The sequence below is a fragment of the Gouania willdenowi genome, unplaced genomic scaffold (genome assembly GCF_900634775.1).
Source record: "Gouania willdenowi unplaced genomic scaffold, fGouWil2.1 scaffold_275_arrow_ctg1, whole genome shotgun sequence".
Lineage (NCBI taxonomy): Eukaryota > Metazoa > Chordata > Actinopteri > Blenniiformes > Gobiesocidae > Gouania > Gouania willdenowi.
The window spans coordinates 938,046-955,001 of record NW_021145033.1 but is presented as its reverse complement, the minus strand read 5'-3'; the positions used below and the strand labels follow the sequence as shown (position 1 = coordinate 955,001).

General features: G+C 33.6%; 1 pseudogene; it reads right to left on the bottom strand.

Moving 5' to 3' along the window:
- Positions 1-8,956: 8,956 nt before the first annotated feature.
- LOC114459227 (protein canopy 4-like) lies at positions 8,957-15,059 on the bottom strand (annotated as a pseudogene).
- Positions 15,060-16,956: the final 1,897 nt, after the last annotated feature.

Sequence of the window (16,956 nt, the reverse complement as noted above, 5' to 3'; positions counted from 1 at the left end):
GCTGGGTTGTGGCCGGTTTGTGGGCCGGGGTGGGTTGGGCGCCTCCCATGGGGGTTTGGCCCTGGGGCTCACCCTTGGGGGTTCCCTGTCCTGCGGTGGTGCCCTTCGGGTCCGGCAGGCCCGGCCGGCTGGTTGGACCGGTCCTGGCGGGTGTCTTCCGGGGCGGGTGGTGCGTGGTCATGTGGTCAACACATGCTAATTACTAATTTCTTGCCAAACATAAAACATACATATTTAACCTGTACATTCCTACTTCACCTCCTGTAACATCTACAGACCATCAACTTTCCTTCACCTGTGGCTAACCTTAAGTTTTAAATCCTTGGTAAGAAACTAAACCAACAAAAACACTATTCTGGAAGAAAATAGAGATTTTAATTGTGTGGGAACAGATTCATTTAACCACCAATGTACAGGTTAAATATGTATGTTTTATGTGTGGCAAGAAATGAGTAATTAGCATGTGTTGATCACATGATCATGTGTTATCATTAGGGATGTAACGATTCACTCAACTCCCGATACGATTCGATTCACGATACTGGGTTCACGATACAATTCTCTCACGATTTTTTCATTTACAAAATGGGACTGTAGACAAATTTTTTTTTTGGGGGAAAAAAACTAGAAAATACTGTATTATTTTCCTTTTATTTTTCATTGTCAAAAGAATTCCTTGATAAACTATTCAAAACAATGCAATTTATCTAAAAATAAATCTTGAATTAAATAAATAAAGGAATAATACCGATGAAAATGAAGCCTATTCATTTAAATTCTAGTTCTATAATAAACAATGCAAAACTGCATAATAGATCTTTTTCTTTTAAAAGTAAAATGTATTTTGTGCCTTAACAATTGGACTAAAAAAAAAAAAAACCGTCATTGCACTGATTTACGTCATATTTGTTTGGACCAGCAGAGAGCGCTGGAAACACAGTGGTCGGTTGGCATGCAGATATTCTAGCAGTGAAGAAGAGATGCTATGCCTGCAGACAGAGCTAATAGAAAAACGGGACTTTTACAGATATTCAAGTAATATTACAGATAGTCTTTCGGTGCTAAAGGGGCAATGAATCATTTATTAACATATTTAAGAGTAGAAGGCAGCCAGAAAGGAAGTATTAGCAGACTCCGCCCGCCGCCAACACTTCCGGATAAAAAAAGTACTGCGATTCAATTGTCAGAAAATCGATTTCAACCGTGATACCTATGAATTGATTTTTAACTGCCTTACGATTAATCGTTACATCCCTAGTTATCATATTCATGTTACTTTTTGTAGCTTTTCATATACGTTAACTATAAAAACATTCTTTATATAACATTGTGTTCATGTAAACTGAGATGTGTAAGAATTTGAAGATGCAAGATAGTATTTTATTTCTTGATGTCAATTTATTTTATTTTAAACTGTTTTTAAGTTTCCATTTACATGATCAATATAAATCAAATGAAATCAAACATTATTCTATATAATTATAACTGTATATAATGTAATACACTGTATTGTCTTCATAGAGAAGGTATTTATGGCTCCAGGAGGACTTTAATCCAGGTGAGATGAGGTTAAATGGTTCCTTGTAGAGTAAAGGTTACAGACCCCTGACCAGGGGAAGAGGGTTAGGAGACCCCACTATCAGAGCTGGACCCTCTGAATTTAATTCATGGGGTGAAACAATGCAGATTCTAAGTTGGTTATGTTACTGTTAACTTAATTCAAGTACAGCCTTTCTGCAAAATAAAAAAAACAGAATACATGTAACCTGTTGTTATGATTTGCTGTTATTTAAAAAAAATTGTTCCGTCTTCTTTTAAAATTGTATAAAATAAATGACCTGTTATTTCAGCCACTGCTTGTTGCAGAAAAACTTAATATTGACACTAAAACATTGAAAAACTTAGCAAATATATCTCGAGTCATTGTCAATCTTTACTTCATACAAAACTACGATACACCAGTTAAGTCAACTATTCATCAGCATGTATGTCTATCCTGTACACTCTCCACCCCTGCTCAAAAAAAAAAAAAAAAAAAAAAGGACAAAAGTGTGAGACCAAATTCTGTGCTGGTGAGACCAGCTGAGAAAGATAGTTGCACCAGTGCCACCACTGGAAAAGTTAGTGTAGAGGTAGATCCCTGCATACCACAATCACAACCATCATCATCCACACATTCATAGTGTTGTGACAGGAAAGCCAAATATGAATATAAATATAGATAAAAAAGCACAAAGCAAACAAAAATGTATAACATAACAGAATGAAAAATAACATAAAATCAATAACACTAATGAAAAATCAATATAAAAATACAACACAATTACCAAATCATTTATAACATAACAAATGGCAAACCTTTAAGAAAGTACACACAAAAACTAGTGGTGTAACAATACATCGATACACATCGATTAATTAATTAACGATCCAATTACATCGATGCACAATGAAAACATCGATAAACATAGTGAACTTTAAGATACACCTTTATTTTGAAATTCACATAGCACGTCTGTACGTCCGTGCCACCATTTCCTGCTTGAGGAGAGTGGCATAACGGAGCAAATGCCACGTGACAACAAAGCCTTGCAATGCCTGCTGCCACTAGGGATGGGCGATATTGACAAAAAAATGTATCCCGATAATTTCTAGTATTTATCATGATAATGATAAAAGTCACGATAAATAAAAACTATAAATAAAAAGAAAATAAAAAAATTCACAACTTAGTGTAAACAGGTTCCTTAAAAACACAAATAAATCTGAATACATCAACACTAGACACATTTAAAAAGGCTACAATAACTGCTGACTCAAACAGCTCATGAGCTGATATTTTATGGAATATAATTGTGCATGTGGATCACTATTAGTGTTATTGTATGTAATTCATTTATTTCCTCACTTGAAATAAAATTATTAAAAAAAAAGCACATTAAAAGCACAAATAACTTCAATAGTGTTTTTACTGCTGATGAAATATAAAAATATTGCGTTTCACAAAATGGGATGATGGAATAGTGACATTAGTTATTATGTTAATATTTATTTCACACAACGTGTGACATGTTCATTTTTATCCTTCCATACAAGTGTTAAATCTGACCATAAACAAATCTGTGGTTTTATGACAGTAAGACTTGTGGCCCTCGCTAATTTCAGACATGGGAATTTATCGTTTATATCGAGGGGTGACAAATTCTTACCGGTGAGAATGTTTTTGACGATAAATCATAAAGGATAAAATATCGCACATTCCTAGCTGCCACCCTCAGCAACGCGAGGAGTCAATGAGAAAAAGCCACCAGAGGAAAGAGGTAAAAATGATGAACTATACATCAGGAAATTAAACAATAATCAAAGTGCAGCGCAATAGTAGTGATGCTGATTTTAAGATGATATGAATTAGGTTGAAGAAGGTTGTTTTGTTAGGGGTTTAGCACACACGTGAGTGCACAGACACACACACTGAGATCTGATACTTTCAGTATTTGGTCAGTGCTCGTAAATGGGTTGATTTATACAAACTCCTCACAACAAACAACGTCTGTTCATGTAAATAAACAGAACTACTGAATAACAAGTGTGTGGAAGTCCACTTAAGATATTTATTTAATATTAAAGAAGTTTTATCAAAACCATATATGTAGCATTATTATCTGTGTACCCTTCGTCCTTTGGTTATTCTGTTTTAAAACCAAATCAAAATAAATAAACCATGTGGTCATTTTTGTTTTACACAAATTCATTATATGCCCCTTAAAATACGTTTTTATACTTAGTTATATAACAGTGTGGATTCATTAACATGTCAATGTTAAAATAATAATAATAATAATAATAATAATAATAATAATAATAATAATAATAATAATAATAATAATAATATGCCAGTGACACTTTTTTCTCCATCTGGTTACAGTTTGTTACAGTGAAATCAACTGTTTTTAAAGCCATATTTTTGTATTATTAAAAACGTATTACACCATAGTAATTTAAATAAAACTATAGATACTTTTTATCACTCACACAATTCAAAGTTTAACACTTAGTTCAATGTTACAGAATGGTGTTTATATTGTTTATTTAATGCCTGAAAGACCTTAGAAATAAAATGGTTAAATCATATTTCTGTTGTTTTTAGTGAGCTGATAAACATGTAAATGATTGTGTGAGGTGATCATATGATATCACATCATATCCATCACAGGCTTGTGAAACTAATCAAATTTGTATCGTGACAGACTTTGTGATATCGGCAAACATCGTATTGTGATGAAGCTAATGATTTACACCCCTACTAATAACTATATCTCTAACTCAAGTAAACAAACATTCCATTTATTTTCATGCTCAGTTATTCTGTTGTTATTTGTTGCTATGATAGTTTCTAGCGTATACTGATGATAAACTCTATTATTAAAGTGTTTTATACATATATTTGATATAGTTTTAGCTTTAAAAACAGACATTTTACCCAGCAAGATAATCAGATTCAAAAAGTGTTTACATTTACCTTCAACAACACAAAATATTCTGTGGTGTGATTCACAAAACAATATCTATAGACCTTAACCATGACTGTACATTGACCCAAAACTTAGCCACATGTGGACAAAAATAAAACAGGGTTGCGGGGGTCTGCCAGTGCCAATCTCCAGCTCTCATTGGGCGCTGGGCGGGGTAAAATAATAATAATAAAATAAAATTAATAAACAGCATTTGTGTTAATATCTCTTTCATAGTACTTAGAGGGGAAAATATTAACGATTGCCTAAGGTTTTCAGAGTTTATCAAAATGGTAGAAAGTCACGTTTCATATATTTATATATATTTAAAAGGGCAGACACAACAAAGACTGTCAGTTGCTCTCATGGTACTAGTTATTTTTTCTAAAGTTATTACTAATTATTGACATTAATACTGGATATTTATGAAAACATAAATCAGATAAAGTATCTTCTTAACTATATTTGCTGTAGTAAATAGAGAGCCCTAATAAAGACTGTCCACAGGGTTATTGGTGTTATTGTTGACGCTTCCTTTGGGGGTGTGACTTTGTAGACGGTCCCTGCCCACTCCTTAGCTCATTAACATAAAGTGTGTTTTTCTGTAGTTTGTTCTCTGTGTTCCACTGAGTACACACAGGTTGTTCCACCTTTACATCGTCACATATTGATAGAGAAATGTGAGTGTGAATGAAGTGGGTCACCAGTTAAACTAGTCTCCAGTGTGTGTGTAACAGCGGATGAATGTGGTGAGTGAGTGAGTGAATGAATGGAAACACACGGAGTGTTCTAACCTCTTCCTTCACAGAGCACACATCTGAAAACTCCTCCGTTTCTTCTTCTCCGCTTTTCTCCATCTTTGGAGCAAACATTCCGTCCCACACATGGTCGGGATGACGAAGCTCCTCCAGCACAGCTTTCCTCCTGCAGCCTTCATCATCATCATCATCACTGTCCGTCTTACTCATACTCAGCTTCACTTCCCTCCATAATATTTGTTCCTTTTCCTCTTCTTCTTCTAGTTTAACGGTAGTCATCATCCAGCTCTGTCCGTCCTCCATTTCACTGCTTTGTTCCTGACTCTAGCTGGTTGCCAGATACAACCGACGATTCCCCGCATGAAATATGTTGAATATCCACAGAAATGCCCCAAAAACCATCCGTTCATCATACAAATAAAACATAAATATCACCTTTAACCAACATTAAACTGTTTAATCACTAAGTTAGTTATTTTATAATCTCACAATAAGCGGGAAAATACTCAACCTGGCAACCACTCAACTTTTGCGCTGACGTCACAACCAACTTTTTTATAAACTTTATGACAAACCAGTCAGAATAAATGTGTTTGTTAGAAGAGTCACTTCTACACAGCGTTTAACGTGACATAACACAGCACACGTTTTGCAGTTTCCGGTGAGCCTCCGCATCGACGGGATCACCTCATTTATTCACACACATGCAAGTCATCTCCTGATTGCACGTCACATGATCAGTGCGATCACAGTGGTTGCCAATGACAACATTAAACACAAATATTCAGGGGCATAATAATAATAATAACTCATAACAGAAATGAGAGCATATCTCTCAACAGTGTTTAATGGTGATTTAAGAGTGAATAAAGTAGTTACAGACTGAAGGATTTGGTCTGTGGATGATTTAATCGATTTCAGAGGAAATTTGTTGAGTATAAATTAATTTATGAATAAATTATTATTAGTTTGTTCTCTGAAACAATATTGTAGATACATATTGTACAAGCAGTGAAAATAGTCACTGTAGATCACATTAAATCGACAGTTGCTTTTACCTTGTTTAAAAAACTGTTTCATTTATTTATTTTTTAGGAAAATAAATTATTTAAACACGCATTGAACCATAATCCTTTTCTTCTTCCTTTGAAAATAAATTATATTTTATCATCAATCAATCAATCAATCAGTCAATCTTTATTTGTATAGCGCCAAATCATAACCAATGGTATCTCAAGACACTTTACAGTAGAGCAGTCTTAAGGACGGACTCTTCATTTTATGGATACACACATATGCATAAATTTTAAAATTTATTCCCTCTGATTTCAGTAAAAATATTCTGAAGAGATATTTATGTTTGCTGAAGGCTCAAGAAAGTATTTTTAAATAATATCTACACATGTAATGATTTCGTACATTAAATGTTTAACATTAAGTAACTGTTGGTTTTGTGATATTTATATTTATAGTAAGACAATTGAGTTTTTTTTTGTACATATAAATACACAAATATGTTACGGATTTCATTACAGGATTATATTATGGGTCTGGATTCTGGTTTTCAGATTAAGTTTGAAATATAAGGAAAAAAGTTAAGTTTTTTTTTGGTAAAACAAATGTAGATATTTAAAAATGAAGCTGTTTTTACATTTTCTAAATAAGTTGAAAATATTTATGAACTATGTAAAATATGTCTGCTCTAAACCTTTTGTTAAATTAATTATTTTAGTTTTAAGTTTAGTTTTTTTCTGTTTATTTCATGATTGTCAATGTTGTGTATTGTCTTTTGATCAGTCTGTACAGTCTACATTCATATACAAACATCACACCAATACACTTATCCAAGCAGCAATAATAATAATAATAATAATAATAATAATAATAATAATAATAATAATAACAGGGGTACATTACAACTTTCTCTTCTATTTTGTAATGTTTTCAATGACTTCAACACATTTTTAAGATCAATTTTAAAATCTTTAACATTTGGGATAATTTTAAAAATCTACATTTATGTATCAAATGTTTTCCAAATATCATCAAATTGCTACATATAAATTCCACATCCTTGTCCTTCAAAATAAAAGCAAATGTAACCAAATGCTAATCAAAGCCAGGTATCACAGTGTGTGTGAGCAGCCAATCATCAACTCTTTCCTAAAACCTCTTCACCACAGAACAGGAAAAAAAGACGTGTTGTTGACTTTCATTATTAGTTTGACTAAACATGGAGCTGTAATCATCCATATTAAACCTAATCATTAAAAATATATTTACATGGATAAACATCATTCATTGTTTTAAAATTAATCTATTTCATTTTAGGAAATAAAGGAAATGATAAATATTTGTCTTAATTTTGATAATATCTGTTTTCTAATAGTTTGAAGATATTATTTCTCTCTTTACTTGAAGATGAAAACATTGTTTAATAAATAACAGTGTCTAAAAACAATAACTTCCAATGAACAGTTTATTGATCTTTGTGGATACTGATGAATACTGTAATATTCCTTTAATGAAATGAATCAAGGCAATAGGAATAGCCCTGACTACTAATGAATGTTGTTTCTGAGAACATTTATCTTTAAAATCACAATGATTGTAAATATTACCATTGTCATCCATTAAATGTATTATTGTCCCTTTTCAATCCAATCTTTAAAGAATAAAGTTTTCCTCTTGTATAAAATACAGCTGTTATTCCAGATTGTAGCTTTATGTGGACTGAAGTGGTGCTTCTAAAGCATTTTATAATATAATAACACCTGCATATGATCATGTGATCACTTAAAGGATGAAAATCACAAGATGTTTTAATGTTTTTACATGATGATCTTTTTAATGACGTCCTTTCTGTTGCAGACAAGGAGAGCTGAGGTAAAGGTAGCACTGCCTTGGGCCACAGTGTTTTAAGTGGGAGCCTCTGTCATCATCAACATCTGTGATAAACACCTACAACATGAGACATGTCCCCAGATAAATGATGGACAATTGGTTGAAATGAAATATTGACAAATAATATTTGTCAAAATTCTTGTTAGTTTTCATTTGTAATTTGTGGTTGATTAAAACTAGCATTAGGAGGCCACAGTGCAGGGAGAGCTGCTGGTATGGAGGTGATGACATCATTCTGAAGGTAGAAATCAACGTTAAAACAGGACAAAGTCATGTTAAAAAAGGACATGTTTTTCTTCCCAGAACGCATCATGTCACTAAAATCTCACTCTTATCATTTTCTGAAACTTGGCAGCCTGTGAATACTGGTGGATTTATTTAATAAATATCATTCTGGATGATCAAACCTCCATGGAGGTTCAGAGAGGGATTTGAAACTGAAGGAGCCACTGGGAGAATGTAGAAAGTTCTTCTGGTCTAGACCTCATCATTTCCTCGTCTCCACAGACAACAGACAGAATAAAGCTCAGTCAGCATTAGACGATGTGATGTAAACTTTCACTGTCATTTATTGAAGTGTATATAATGATTATTTAATATTCTGTAAACCTTGAGTTTTTTTCTTTTTTTAATTTCTAGATGTTTCTCATTGTTTCAATGAATGACAGATTTTAAGAAGGTAGACATGAGATTTTTCAAGGACAGATTGTAATAAGACATGATAAAGGGGAGTGACTTCAGTCTTCAAGTATTTGTTATAAAGAGATACATTTAAACCTTATGGACAATAACAACTTATTTATTTACTATATTATATTTTGCCGTTACAAAGTAGATTCACGAAAACATTGAGTACTTTGTGTATGTTGAGGTCAGTCCAAATGTCCTCTTTTTAAAAGTCAAAATATGCTAACTGCTCCAGTTCTCTCTCAGGATGGACTTTCAGGACTTCTGTTACTTCTTCACAGACGTGGTGGTTTGTCGCCTGGTGGAAAAACTCAGCTGTGGCTGCGCCGTCACTGGAAAGAAACCCAGTGCTTTGGAGAGTGGACTCCAGCTCCCAGAGACCCTGGAGCAGCTCCAGGGGCCACCCGTCACATGACCTGTGCACTCAGTGTGGATAATAAAAACAAACCAACACCTGTGGGGACACAGCGGCGAGGGAACAGGAAGGAAGCTCGCCTCGGAGAGAGTCAACTGGGAGGAGCTAAACTGGTTAAAACTTACACATTAGAGCAGCCAAAACAGACAGAAAAAGTGGTAAAAAGGTTTCAAAGTGTTAATATTGGAACAAATGGTTTAAACTGGCAAATGATGGGCATGACAAATCATGAATGTAGTTAAATTGAAGAAAAAAATATAAGCAAAAATGGGCTCAAATTGTTCAGAAAATATTCTGGCTGGTTTTTTTTTAAGTTGGTACATTTAGCACCTCCTGTGGTTCTAATCAGGAACTGCTGCACTAAGGAGACTTGGTAAGTTTAACTCTCAAATACGGTACTTTTTTGATTCCACTCTGCATTGTCTGCTCTTTCTTTATATTTGTCACTTTGCTCTGACATCTTCAGGATGTGCTTCTCACACAGGAAGTTCTCCAGCCTCTGGTCCTGGTGATGGAAGTACCAGTCCTCCACTACGTCCTCGTACTGCTCCAGCATGGTCTCACACTGAACACACACCCACACACACAACTGCATTAGTAAACACATGTTATTTAAAACACTAAACTATTACCTATTATGAATGACTCTTGTGTTGATTTAACTTTTAACAAAAACAAATAAATGTCGTCTAAAAGTTTTAAATGATCAGGTCCACCTGTTTCTTCATGTCGGTGACCTCTGCAGACGGTTGGTCCCACAGCTCGTACGGCATTCCCAGGTCCACTTTCACTTATTACCCACCAGGTTTTTTAGTGTGGTCATGGTCTGACTGGTTCCCTGTAGTCACACCAACAAAACACTGACTTCCTGCTTGGGTCACGTGATCAGCTTTAAAGGGATCGTCCACATTTTTTTTTTACAAGTTCGGTCTAAAATGATTGAAATATACTATTAGAAGATCTATACCAAACAAAACTTATTATTATGCACCAAATTTATTTTATTAACTTTTAAAAATGGGACTATTTTACCGTTTAAGAACCTGTGTTCCACCATCTTGAAATCAGGTGATTGATGATGTCACACGGCCCCACTGCCTGTAAACATCCTATTGGAGTGAAGCATTCAGCCTGCTTTTTAGATCCTTTAGCAGCTTTTTCAAAAAATGCCAACTCATGCTGCTTTTTGTTTCTCTAAATCAGGGGTCACCAACATGGGGAGCCCACATGGACCATAAGAAAATAAAAAACCCATAATTAAACAAAAATGGATGAAAAAAAAAAAGAAAGATACATATAAAAGGAAGATATAAGTTGTACTGTGAGGAAACAAAATAAATACCAATAAAAAAGAAAACTATAATTAAACAAAAATCTATGTTTAAAATAATGAGTAAAATACAATTAAAAGGTAGATATAAGTTGTAGTGACATGGATTATTCTGACTGCTCCTTTTTAATTATTCATGTCATATAAAGATGTATGAGAACAGCATTAATGTTACTATATTTACCCTCAGAGATCAATGATTTACTGAATCTGATCAGGTTTATTGATTAAGTTTTGATCAAATTAATTTAAATTAACCTAATTTAAATGATCCTGATGACATCATTCCAGAACATAATGATTAAACAAAAATAAATGTACAAACATCACGTGTAAGAAGTGTTTTTTCACCACTAGAAGCTAGAATAATTATCAATAATCTATGATGTTTCATACTCTACAATCACTGGTATTGATGGTCTCGTCCACAACAACAGAACAACTTTATCCAGATGTTCTGTAGCTCTGATGAGATGTTTAAACACTGAGCAGGTGAAGCTGATTAAAGCTGAGTCATGTTTTCACAGAGCACAGCAGCGCTACAAACAAACAAAGCTTTATAGACACATTAAAGTTAAACAGGCACTGGTGTCTCTGATTTAGGAGTCAGTGATGATTTGTGTAGTTTTTTACCAGGTTAGACGGTGTTTGAAACAGACAAGGATGAGAGTGAGAAGAACATTTCCACATAAATAAACATCCTTTCCCTCACGGCAGGGCCAGATTAACACCGCTGTACCCTGGGCAACAATATTCAAGGGCCCCATCATCACGACCCCAGGATTACTATAATATGGCAAAAGAATAAATAAATTCCAGTAATATACATACATTTACTCACTGCACCAATATCTAACTGTCATCATGTGCATTATGACGTACAGATGTGCAAATGCTCATAGAAATACAAATGTACCACTATGTCATCTTATCAAAGCCCCTCACTCACATATGATGCTATGAAAATAAAACACATCAGCATCAGTTTAATCTGGCAAAACATAAACATCTGGAAACCTGACAATTTCTCTCAAAGAAATGCTGATCTGGCAAAATACACTGGAGTGAAAAAATGACCTATATTCAGTTTATGCTTCTTTATATGTTCTGTGTTTCTGATCTCCTTCTCCTTTTTTAGTTTCTGTTTAGTGCTCCCACTGAGCTGCCTCTACATGTTTGTATTTTTTAGTTGTGTAGATCAGTGGTTCCCAGACTTTTAGTGCCCATGGTACACCAACGAACAAGTATAAATCTGTAGCCACACCTATTGTGTAAAATAGCCTTTACAACACGTGTTATCACTCATATCATGTACAATATCTGTAAATATGCATCATTATTTATGAAAGCCAAATAAAAAAAACAATAATTAAACAAATAATGTTTGGTTAGGCATAGATCTTCTAATAATTACATTTCAAAGGTTTTAGGCCAAACTTGTAAAACCAGTGGAGGATTGTTTAAAGATAACAATGAGGCGGTGGACTGACCTTGGCGTAGCGTAGACTTCCAGGCCTCTATGCGTGAACGCTGTATTGCAGGATGCGTTCACAGATGTTGTCCACGGCCTCAGTCAAACGGGTCTCCCTAAACATCAACACACAGATCATCAACTACCCACGATGCAATGCTTTAAAATCCTAAGCATTCTAAAGCTATTTAAGGATAATTATGGTTGATGAGTGTGTTGTTCTTACAACGTGTACTATTTAATATTGCGTCTACTCTTGCCCGTGTCCAGCACCTCCCCCAACTCCAGCACCTCCTTGGACCGACCTGTCCTCTCCAGCGCCTCCTGCATCTCCACCGTCAAGAACTTACACACTAGAGGATGAAGAAGATCCATTAACAGCTGCTCTTTTTTCTTTGAACTTTATTAATAAATAGCTTTATCATTACTGTTCTAAAATAACATTTGTGATTGCAAACTTTATTTTTATGAGATTAGAAGAAAAGCCAAAATGTTTCTTTTTTAAAAGGTTACACTTTATTTCTATTTTTAATTGCCACAATAAGGGCATTCTGAAACTGCACCAAACTTGCCATATTTTAACCTATTCTCATCACTATTTCTTGCCATATTTTTTGCTCCTTTTAGTGTATTTTTTGCTACATTTCTGTCACTTCAACAAATTTTTATTACCTTTTCGCACATTTTTTCCACGTTGAAGACATTTTCAGCACTTATAAACCCTTTTCCACCACTTTTTCCACCTAATGTTGCATATGTTGACCCATTATTGTCACTTTTAACCTCTTTTCACCATATTTCATACTTATTTTGCCATTTTAACCACATTCACCATTTGTCATGCCTATTATTAGCCAGTTTAAACTCATTGTTCCAATATTGACAATTGAGTCATGTATTATTTTTTTTTTTTTTAACCACTTTTTCCGTCCGTTTTTGGTCACTTTAATTTGCAACCCCTCCCCCTCTCTTTTTCCCCTTCTTTTCTTTTACTTTTCTCTAATTTGCAACTTTTAACAATTTTCTGTGTTTTATTAAAATCCCATTTTACCACCTTTTCCACCGTTTTGTGGTCACTTTTTAATGCATTTTATTTCTGATTAAAACAAGGATTTAATTTTTTAAGATGCGAATAATAATATAACTTCCTGGATAACACTGGATATTATTTAAATAAATAAATAAATGTGGTTATCACAGATTCATTCATTTTACAATTAATAACAAGAAGAAGAAAAAAAGAAGTATTATATTTACTATCAACATCTTAGTGGCAGATACCATAGCACACCTTCAGAGGTGAGTGCATTCCCTGTTGCTTCATCAGTATAAATAGATTTTTATCATTATGTTTGGACAAATCTATGATTATTACACATGTTATGAACACGTAATGACTCATTACTCTCTGTTGATACACAGTAGTAGAGCCTGATTAAAATAATCCTACCTTCACATTTGTTGATAAGTCTATCTCCTTCCTCCACACTGACTTCACTATAAACACCAAACAGCTGTAAAACCATAAAAAGCTTCATTATTTACACTCATTATTTCATCCTAAACTCTGGGTGACGTCAGGAAGGTCTGGAAGACAACGGCCACATCGGCATAATCGGAGCATGCGCAGTGAAACGTTACAGGCATGGCTAGTCGAGCATCGATAAGAACAGGGAGCGAGAGAGGATGTTCAACAGGATTTAACTTAAACTTACACATATAAAACACACCGGTACAAATCTACGCTTATACTTGTTTTTGAGTTGTTTACTATTCCCCGTTTTACTTTAGTTGTTCTTTTAGCTTTTGATGGTGTATTTATTGTTTTTTCCCCTCATTTTGTTGTTTTTTGATTCATTTATTTTTTTTGTGCTTTACATTACTTTCATTGTCTTGTTCTCCAAAAGTTTTTATTTGGCATTGTTTTTGGGTTATGTATTTTTAACCCTAACCCAGGCAGGTATCTGAGGGTATGATGTACTTAAATCCTCTCTTTATGGTCATGAACACGCTGCATGATAACTTTACAGAGAGAGCACACACGGAGAACATCTACACCCGGACTGACCGGAAACACTACATTACCCACACGTAAACAACCCGGTTATGCCGCCACCTCCCACAATGCAACACCTCTCTTAAAGAGACAGGCCGTGCCTGTAACACGTGTCATTAACTCCAGGTTTGATGTTATATTTTCAGTAATTATATTAATATTTTATAAATATATGATAATAATGGAATATTATTGCTGTCATTTTATTTGTTTTTAATTTACTTCGTTTTTCATCAGGAATTGAGGCCATTTTTGTCTTCACATAATTTTAATATTATTTTAGTGTTTATTTTAATGTTTTAGTGTTTTGTTAGTCTAACTCATTAATTTAATAAGTGTTTTTAGTTTTCTATATTCTACTTTAATTTGTAAAGTAATTTAAAACAAATGAAAATTCCCACATATTAATTAAAAGTCTTTCAACTATCTATGCTTTTGCTATTCCAGGCCACACGAGGGCGCCAGAGCCCATTGCATTATTTTAATAAGTTTTAAAAAGTCTTTAAAGGTACACCACCCATAGGTCGCCAGTCCACCTCAGGGTTAACACACAAAGACACACATTCTTACATTCAATTTAAAGATTAAAACAGTTTTTTTTTTTTGTAATATATGTTTTTCATCCCCATGGAGAAATTCAGTTTTCCATACATGAACAAAAAGAAACAGAGGAAAAATAAATCTTGTATTATCTGTTCCTAATAACAACTTAAAAATGAAATCAATTAGATTCCACAACATTCCACCTTAACTCATCACCAGGTCACAAATCATAACAAAAACACCATCATTTCTCTTACAGTTCTACAGTTATATTCATGTGTTTCCAATTTTTTTTCATAACCTCTCAGAATTTTGTCTTTGTACATTTTCTTAAATTTGTAAAAACTTATACAACGTTTAAATTCCACAGTTTAACTCCATAAATAGACAGAGATTTCTGTTTTAATGATGTCCATACAAACATATTCCAGAAGTTATATTTTCTTCTATGGCAAACGTCATGTGCAACATTGTCTAGAAATTTTTTTTTTGTTTAGCTTTCCACATAATAATCAGAATTTCTAATTCGACATGATCCTTAAATTTAAGTAGTTTATTATCAATAAATATATGATTGGTGTGCTCTCTGTAACCTTTCTTACTGATGATTCTAATGTGGTAATGATATATGTGTTACACCAGACTTCAGTACAATAACTGAAATATGAGAGAATCATCAAGGAATAAAGCCTCCTCAACAAGCTGCAATCAAACATATCTCTAACTTTATATAAAATGACAATACTTTTGCTGACCTTTCTTTTTACATAATCAATATGAGCTTTCCAATTTAATTTTTCATTTAAAACAACACAGAGAAACTTAACTTCCTTGACTTTTAAAGGAAAAACGTAATGAACCCAACCCTACAGTTTATGCACCATGGAAAAGATTACAGTCAGACTATGGTCAAAGGTAGGAAAATATGGGAGCCAATTTAGCCAAAAATGTAATGGGCCCTATATCACTGTAAACCCAAATAAGTTACTAGAACTCAAAAAATTTGAGCAATCGATTACCTCAATTTTTATTTTTTTTAAAAATTGATTAACTTCAAAGTCAAAATTTTCCAGAACTTAAAAGGTTGGATGACTGTCTACTTGTACTTTTTGATAATAGTTAAATTAAAGTGCTGTATGGATGAAGTTGAACGTTCGGGCTTACAGCGTAGACTCTTCTATTTAGATGTGTGTTATTTATTTATTCATTATTTTTGCTTGATGTACTGTATGATTTTTTTTGTGTGTTTACTTTTATTAATCTAATTTATTTGTATCTGTCCTGTCTTTATGTGCGGTGAAATGATGAAGATGAAGCAACAATTAAATGTAAAAAACAAACCCCTATTTTATGTAATTAAAACATTTTAAAAAAGTTACCACACACGCGCACGCACACACGTTAGTTTGGGTGTGGCCTCAGCTCCGCGGGCCCTGTACAGGGTTAACCTGGAACTGCACCTTTTTGTTCTGTTTAGCTGACTCGTCAGGTCCAACTTTCAGTTCTTACTTTGTCAATCGTTACCTTGTCGTTCTTTGTTTTTTTGTTAGTTTTGGGACATGGGATTTAGGGCTTTGTTGATAGCTCCTTTTTCCTCAGGAAACAGTGGAAACCCAGCAATCCTGGCACTGCATAAATAAAAACGTTAAAATTGTATATCCTGGTTTTCCCGTATCCTTTATAAATATGTTCATTCCTTTCGGGTCGTAACAGTGACCAACACATAAGACTGGTCTAAGCGCTAATGCTAACCACTTTATGAAAAGAATAAACTATTTTAACTAGTTTAATTATAGTAAATCAGTGAGATATTTATCAACCATAACTTTATGTAACTCTATCAGATATAAAATAAACTGGATTCAGCAGCAATAAAAACACTGTTGTAGTTAATTTTGCTTTTCATGTGCTTTTTATTTGTTTCTAAAATAATCATTAAAATGAGGAAATAAATAGATGATATACAATATTACTAATGCAGTGACCCATATGTACAAACATGTTTCATAAAATATCAGCTCTATGAGTCAGCAGATATTGTAGCTTTTTATAATGAGTAAATGTTATTAATGAAACACATTCTGGTGATGATTTATTCAGTTTAATTTGTGTTTGTAAGGAACCTGTTTACACTTTAAGTTGAGTATTGTTTTATTCATTTATTTATTGTTTTTATTTATCGTAATTTGTCCCAAGCCAAATGTAAGAAAGACTGTAGCAACATAGAGTAAATAATTGTACGATTTGTCATACGATTAGTCAGTTAATCGTTTCAATAATC